Genomic DNA, 8,529 nt, shown 5'->3' with positions numbered 1-8,529 from the left:
GTTAGCCCTTGGTGGGGTGTGTGAAAGCTGTGGCGTCCTTGGAGCAGATAGAAATGCAGAGACGTCACCACAGTATGACAAAGCAGCAGAGAAAACGGCAAGCCAGGGGACAGAAAAGTAGTGAAATCAAATACTTTCCTATAGCCCTGAGTTCGGAAGGCACAAGGGCCGTTCCCTGGGGGCTCCAGGAACCAACTGGGGAGAAATTTGAAGGGGCTGAAAATATTGTAGGCAGGGGAGAGTGGGAGAACCAGAGATATGTTGCTTTTTTAAATGTTTATGTATTTTTGAGACAGAGAGAGACGGAGCAGGGGAGGGGCAGAGAGAGAGGGAGACACAGAATCCGAAACAGACTCCAGGCTCTGAGCGGTCAGCACAGAGCCTGACGCGGGGCTCGAAATCACGGACCGCAAGATCATGACCTGAGCCGAAGTCGGACGCCCAACCGACTGAGCCACCCAGGCGCCCCGAGATATGTTGCTTTCTTTTTTTTTTTTTTTTTTTTTTTTTTTTTTTTTTTTTTTTACTTTATATATACGGGGCAACTTTAGAAACAGCCATTTATTATTTGGATTAAATGTATGGTTTGTTCTGTGATACAGAAAAAATATGGAACACTTCACGAATTTGCATGTCATCCTTGTGCAGGGGCCATGCTAATCTTCTCTGTATCGTTCCAATTTTAGTATATGTGCTGCCGAAGCGAGCACGAGATATGTTGCTTTTGACTATTATCTTATTCTCTTTTTCCTCTCCAGGCTGGTATAGGCTGGGGAAACATGGATTATGTGTTTGCAGCTCTCTCAAAATACAGCCTGATAGCCTGTTCCTTTCCTAATGTCGATGTTCACAGTGTGTTGATTTGATTTAAGCAAATTGCCCTTTCCTTTTCACATCAAGACCAAGGCTCAAAATGACACCACCTCCTCCGCAAAGCACTCTCCTCTCACCCTGCAGATTCACCGCGACCCTACTGTGTGTCAGGCACTGTCCTAGGCGCTGAGGACATGGCAATTAATGAAAGGCGCAAGCCCCTGCCGGGTTAAAACATACCCCGCGAGTGCCAAGGGCCATTGGGGAGCATCTAGTCCACTCCGCACCCACTCTGACCACCCGTCAGCCGGCCTCTGCTTCCCATTTCCAACAATGCCCGTTCTACCAGCGATGAGCTCTATCGCTCAGAAAGCTCTTGCCTACTAGTGTAAGAATCTGTTTTCCGGCTACATCTATCTATTGGCCTGAGTTTCATTCTCCGGAGCTAGGCAAAATAAATTCCCTTTTATTGGATAGCCTTTCAAATCCTGGTCTACAAACTCTCCTTGTCATACTTGCTCTCTTCTCATCTCTCTGCCACCCTCCCCTTTTCTCACCAAGCGGGGGCAGACCCCCTTCCCTGGCTGTCCCCCTCCCTTGCCTTACGGTCTCTCCGCCTCAGAGCCTGCCACATTTGGACTTCTTCAACTCACGCTTTTTTTGTTCTTCATGCTTAGGCCTTCCTTCTTTTCCCACGGCCTATCCTTAGCACCCGACTCTAAGTCTGTATTGTTTCAAACTCTGCATTTGTTTACTGTGCTAGTTTATTGCCATCCTGGGCAAATTGGGATTGGACAGACGGTGGTGAGTAGTGGTAGCAAGGTGGGGGCAAGTCAGCCCTTTCTTTTGGGTTTTGTTCTGTCTTTGGCTGGGTCTACTATCTCTTTACATTTAAATTATTACCATGCAGGATTATTGAAGAAACTAGGTCAGGGAGTTCATATACGGTTATTATTTTGATCACTAAAAAAGCATTGAATAAAACATGTCTACCAATAAGCCTCTATACGGATGAGAAAGAAGCAGATTGTGTAAATGAATGAATGGATGGGATGTTTTCTTGCATAATTCTTAGTTTGTTTTTTCTTGTTGTTGTTGATTTTTTTTTTTTTTTTTTTTTTAGTGTTTTAGTTTTTTCCTACTCATGCCAGATAGGTAAGTAACATGGACGGTTTTTCAAATCAAAATAACTAAGTTTTGGTCATTACAATTGCTAGTTTACTTACATTAAATAAATATATAATCCCACCACACTGCATAGCATAATTAGCAAGTATTTATGCTGTTCAATCCATGACCCAGTTTCCTGAAGACATCTGTTTTCTAAAAGGATCTTTCTCAAAATTCAGATGAAAAGAAGCTACTCAAGTAGGATTGCCAGATAAAATACGGGGCACTCAGCTAAATTCGAATTTCAGATTCTATTTTTTAGTATAGGTCCGACTCAGATATCACATGGGGTAGTCTTATACTAAAATGTTGTTAATTGTTTATTTGAAATTGAAATTTATTTTAGCATCTTGTATTTTTCTTTCTCCCTTTTCTCTTTTTTTCCTCCTAAGTCTGACAACCCTACACCCGAGACATAAACCTTAGACGTTCATCCCAATGCCCATCTTCCACCAGTAACCTCCCTCTTCCCCATCCTCCTTCCCATTTTAGTTTTCTTTCTTTCTTCCCTTTTAGATAAAGCACTCAGATTTCAGTTCTCCCAGGTATAATGGCCTCATTTCGATTCCACGTTGTTGTATTTTCCCCCTTTGACAATATGTAGCAGGTGTGCAGCCTTGTTGATTTCTACTGTGGGATAAAAAAAAAATACGCATAGGATAAACTGTTGGAGAAATTGGCTTAAGCAGCTTCTCAGCTGATGACTAATAGTTTAACAGTTGCAAACAGGTGAAACCAGTCTCACTGTTCAAATGTTGCAAACTCCGGGGTCAATCTGGGTGGAGATCTGTGGCAGTAAAACATAATTCCTTGTCAACAGAAATGTGTTTGCTGAATGTTATCTGCAGGCATCTAAAGGCCTTGTGTATTTAACACGTTTTTTCTTTTCACCTGAGAACTGGATTCATTTCCTTTTTTTAAAATAACTCTAGACTCTATTTCCCTTCCACCCCATAAGCTCCTGAGACCATCAAGATGGTTGTCAGAGAACACTGCACGGATTGACTTCTCTGAGGGCTCTGGGCCATCCCATACCTCAAAAGGCTTTGTCTTTACTCCGCTGGGAAGTTCAGAGCTGGGAAGTGCGGCATAACCACCACCTCTCAGCTAGCACGTAGGAGTCATTCGTGCTGTTGTCCTGCCCATGGGGCTGATTCATTCGTTGTTGTGTATGGGTCTGAGCAGACAAATGTGTCAAATTACAAATAAAGGGGGAAAAGACATTTCATTCTATTTTTTAATTGAAGTATAGTTAACAGAATGTTACATTACTTACATCACGTTACTTCTTGAGTCGACAGTTCTGTGTATTACTCAATGCTCACCATTACAAGCATAGTCCCTATCTTTCACCGTACAACACATTTTCATCTTTCAACGTTATTACAATATTATTGATTATATTCCCAGGATTGCTGACTATGTTGTACTTTTCATCATCATGACTTATTTTATAACTGGAAGTTTGTCTCTATCTCTTATTCCCCTCTATCTATTCTGCCCTTCCTCCTGCCCACCTCCTCTCTAGCAACTACCAGTTTGCTCCCTGTATTTAAGAGTCTGGTTTTTGTTTGTTTGTTCATTTGTTTTGTTTTTTTAGATTCCACACATAAGAATTTCTACACATATGGTATTTGTCTTTCTCTGACTTACTTCAGTCAGCATAATGCCCTCTAGCTCCATCCATGTTGTCCCAAATGGCAAGATCTCATTCTTTTTTTTAATGGCAGAATAATATTCCATTCTATAAACATGCCACATCTTTATCCATTCATCTATCGATGGACTTGGGCTGCTTCCATAGCTTGGCTACTGTAAATAATGTTGCAGCAAACGTAAGGGTGCACATATCTTTTCAAATTACTGTTTTTGTTTTCTTTGTGTAAATGCCCAGTAGGAAAATTACTGGATTGTATGGTGGTTCTGTTTTTAATTTTTTCAGGAACCTCCACACCATTTTCCACAGTGGTTGCACCCATTTACATTCCCACGAACAGTGCACCAGCGTTCTCTTTTTTTCCACATCTTTGCTAACACTTGTTATTTCTTGTCCTTTTGCTACTAGGCATTCTGACTAATGTGACATGATCTCTCATTGTGATTTTGGTTTGCATTTCCCTGATGATGAGTGACGTTGAGCATCTTCTCATGTGTCTGTTGGCCGTCTGGATGTCTTCTTTGGAAAAATGTCCATTCCGGTCCTCTGTCCATTTTTCAATTGTTTGGTTTTTTTGGTTTTTTTGGGTTTTTTTTTGGTGTTGAGTTGTGTATGTTCTTTATGAATTTTGGATATTAACCCCTTATTGAATAATCATTTGCAAATATCTTCTCCCATTCAGTAGATTGCCTTGTCATTTTGTTGATGGTTTCCCTAGCTGTGCAAAAGCATTTTTTATTTTGGTGTAGTCCTAATAGCTTGCTTTTGCCTTTGTCTCCCTTGCCTGAGGAAACATATCCATAAATATGTTGCCAAAGGTGATGTCCAAGGGTTTCCTGCCTATGCTTTCTTTAAGGAATTTTATGATTTCAGGTCTCACATGCACGTCTTTAATCCATTTTGAGTTTATTTTGTGTGTGGTGCAAGAAAGTGGTCTGGCTTCACCAGTTTCACTGTTTCGCGAGTGGCTGAAAGACATTTTTCTTGTTGAGAGTAGCCTGCGTCAGTTTCTGTGGCCTGAGACTTTAAATTGTTAAATAATTATTGTCAACACGTTAGACAATGAAAGCTGATTCAATGTACAATTATGTGCTTTACCTCTCTGGAAATGATAAACTATGCAGGAAGCTGTTAGCTGTATTTAACAAAATACTACTCCGAACAGTTTATGAGACTCAAATTAAACATGGATTCTTGGAGATGTTAAAATTAAATGATTCAGTAGAGTAAATATGTTTTTTTAAGGTTATTTATTTATTTTGACAGAGATAGAGAGCGAGCAAGGGAAGGGCAGAGAGAGGGAGAGACAGAATCCCAAGCAGGCTCAGCACAGAGCCTGACGCAGGTCTCACACTCACAAACCCTGAGATCATGACCTGAGCCGAGGGCAAGAGTCAGACACTCAGGGGCACCCGGGTGGCTCAGTCGGGTAAGTGTTCAACTCTTGGTTTCGGCTCAGGTCATGATTTCTCAGTTTCATGAGTTTGAGCCCCATGTTGGGCTCTGCGCTGGCAGTGTGGAGATTATCTCTCTACCTCTCTCTCTGACCCTCCTCACTTGCACTGCCTCTGTCTCTCTCAAAATAAATAAATCAACTTAAAAAAAAAATGTCTTTCAACTGAGTGAGCCACTCAGGCGCCCCCCGTAGAACAAATATTAAGATATCCGTGAGCTTAAAGAACAAACTTGAGATCTCATGAAACTTAGGTTTCAAGCTTTCATCTATATTAAAATGTCCCAGAGACCTTCCTAAATACAGACTGTTCTTGGGTCACAGTCACAGAGATTGTGCTTCACCAGGTTGTGTAGCACAGTTGTTAAGAGCATGGATTCAAGGGGTGCCTGGGTGGCTCAGTTGGTTAAGTGTCCAGCTTCGGCCCAGGTCATGATCTCACACTTCGTGAGTTCGAGCCTGCTTCATATTCTGTGTCTCCCTCTCTCTGCCCCTCCCCTGCTCATGTGCTCTCACTCTCTCTCTCTCTCAAAAATGAATGAACTTTTTTAAAAAATTAAAATACCTTTAAAAAAAAAGAGCATGGATTCAGGACCCAGACTAATCTGCAATTTTATTTACCTATGAAACTCTCTCATTCCTCAGTTTCCCCATCTGTAAAAAGGGAACAATATTGCCTATTGCATGGAGTTGCTGAGAGGATTAAGAGTTGCTGTCGGTAAAGCACTTAGTAGACAACCTGTAGATGTTAGCAATATTTTAAAACACCAGGCGGCTGCCATCCTGCCGTTCCTCAACCCACGCTTTCCTGAACGCTGCGGTGTGGACTGAGGCTAGCTACTGACTCAGTTTGGGCTGTGCATAAATTAGTTAGCCTGTCTGTGCATCAGTTCACTGCCAGTAAAATAAGTCTGAGAATTCTCAACTAACTCACAGATTCAGTCCTTGAGAAAGGAAGCAGCTACATTTTCCCCCCTGGCCTGGCAGTCTTCACTCTGCTCTGTAAGTTTGGAACAGTAAGAAAAATACGTGGTAAACAAGGGCTGTGCCAAGACTGAAGGCATGAGCAAAACACTGTGGACCTTTACCCTCACTCTCGTGGAGAGACACGAGCAGTCACAAGAAGTTGCAATCTTGATGATCGTAACGAGTCCAGCACACGGGAAACTATTAGCACAACACACAGTACCACAGATGTGTTTGGATACATGGGGAATCTCAGTGGCCACGAGTTCAGTCTCCTTTCTGGATCCTTCTTCCCGACCTCCAGTTGGTGGTGGGCCCCAGGGCTCTGGCCTTTTCTAATCTACCCTCTCTTCTCAGGTGATCTTGCCTAGGCCCTTGGCTTTTTGTAGCTCTAGCCCGACCTCTTGTTGGGTTCCAGACTTTTATATACCCAACTACCTACTCAACGTCTACACGTGTATGCCTAAAATGATCTTAAACTTCACATGTCTAAAAATGAACTCTCATTTCCAAACCCGTCAGCTCCCCTACCCACACAAATCTGTATTCACTTCCTCCCCCAAGCTTTCCCAAGTATCAGACTTAGCACTAAGAGGTCACCCTTGATTGTTCTCGCCCTCAGAACCCTACAGTTTCTCACTCTGCCTTCTCTCAATCCTTATTTCCTTCTGCACTCTGCTTCACATGAGCCTTCCTATTGTTCTAGAACATTCCTGCCTCCAAAATCTCACTTCCTTTTCTCTGTACCAGGAGCGCTCTGCTCTTGGTTAGGCTCATGGCTGATTTCTCCTCATAATTTCAAGTTTCTGCTCAAATAGCAAACGTCTCCTCTTCAAAGAGGTCTTCCCTGGTTACAGTAAGGAAAACAGCCTCCGCTCACATAGCCATGCTCCAGCCCTTGCCCAGCCTTTTCTCTCTCCCTCACAGCACCTGTCCCAGTCTGAAGCTATGTTACTTATTTATTTATTTGCTTACTGTCTGTCTCCCACACTAGAATAAAAAACTCCAAGACAGCAAAGACTTGTCTAATTCACCATGGTGCCCTGAGTTCTAGAATGGTGATAATTCAATAGTGGGTTCTTAGTAAATATTTATTGCAAAAATGAGTGAATGAATGATGAATGAATATCAATGGCTAGCAATAACAGGGTTTGGGGAACCAGAAGCATAATGAGTATTAGAACACTGGAAAAACATTCTGTTTGGGTTTTGAAGGGCTAGAAGAATTCATATAGGTGAAAAAAGAAGAAAGGGGTCAGCAGGCGGGGAATTAGCCCAAACGAAGTCCAGACTTGGCCACAGTACTCATGGGAAAATACAGAGAAACTGACCTAAGAGAGGCAGAGAGCAAATGACAGATGCAAACGGAGGCTGAGGCTGCATGGGTAGGAGAGGGTGAGACCAGGGCACATGTTGGATGTGTTGCATAGAGAGGTTATTTGGTGGTGACACGACTTCTTCCAAGGGGCTGGCACGTTGTCAGTGATGAATGTGGCCTCATGTAGTGCTTGAGAAGGGGAATAAAGGAGAGGTTTGTCACCAGTAAGACACTCAGACAAAGCCTCGGGAAAAAATAAAGGCTTCTACAACGAGCTTTCCCCCACAGCCTACGTAAAAATCCCAGAAAGGAGACCCTTTGCCCTTGGGATGTGTCCCAGAAACTAAGAGGTCATGGCAGAATCTGAGAATCTGTCCCACCAGAAAGACCTCACATACTCAGTGGTCAGGGAGTCATTTATTATTGCTATAAATTCCAGGAAGTATTGGATCTTGTGTGAAGGCATGGGGATGAGAGGGTTTCTGAAAACACATTGGAGATACTGTTGGGAAAATGTCAGGTTTTTAATAACTGAAAAAATGACCGCAGCAGAATTTCCAGTGAATCCCTTCCTACTTTCGCTGTAACTGCCTTAAGAACAGTGTCTGTTGTGATTTAAATTAATGCTTTGCAGCCTGGCCCTAAAGATGCACACACTGACCTTTTGAGAAATCGTATTTATTCCAGATGTTGCTTCTTGTAACAGCGGTGGAGAGTTGATTTCCTGTGACAAAAAGTTGGAAACGACCTAGATAAGTACAGCAAAACCCAAAGGACCCAGTCATTTTCCTAATAGGATCAGGCGACTAATTAGATGGTAACACCTGTTACAGTTCCCCACCTTCCACCTCCCCTAAAGATGAGAAAGGCACATTCTGTAGCTCCAAAGCAACATTTTGAAGGATGCTTCAGCACTCACTTTATCTGCAAGCCTATAACTGGGGCATTTATTGCACTTGAAAAAAAAAATCCCTCGGGGCGCCTGGGTGGCTCAGTCGGTTGGGCGTCCGACTTCAGCTCAGGTCATGATCTCGCGGTCCGTGAGTTCGAGCCCCGCGTCGGGCTCTGGGCTGATGGCTCAGAGCCTGGAGCCTGTTTCCGATTCTGTGTCTCCCTCTCTCTGCCCCTCCCCTGTTCATGCTCTTTCTCTCT

The 8,529-nt window shown here is 43.0% G+C and overlaps 1 non-coding gene across 1 annotated transcript; it reads right to left on the bottom strand.

Moving 5' to 3' along the window:
• Positions 1 to 603: 603 nt before the first annotated feature.
• Positions 604 to 710, bottom strand: LOC112857963 (U6 spliceosomal RNA). Its single transcript, XR_003223366.1, has one exon. It is a non-coding gene; the product is annotated as a U6 spliceosomal RNA (small nuclear RNA).
• Positions 711 to 8,529: the final 7,819 nt, after the last annotated feature.

Source organism: Puma concolor, chromosome E4 (genome assembly GCF_028749965.1).
Source record: "Puma concolor isolate L17-30 chromosome E4, mPumCon1.1.hap2, whole genome shotgun sequence".
In the NCBI taxonomy this organism is placed as follows: domain Eukaryota; kingdom Metazoa; phylum Chordata; class Mammalia; order Carnivora; family Felidae; genus Puma; species Puma concolor.
Note: the sequence above shows the minus strand (reverse complement) of the source record. Positions and strands in the feature narration are given on the sequence as shown.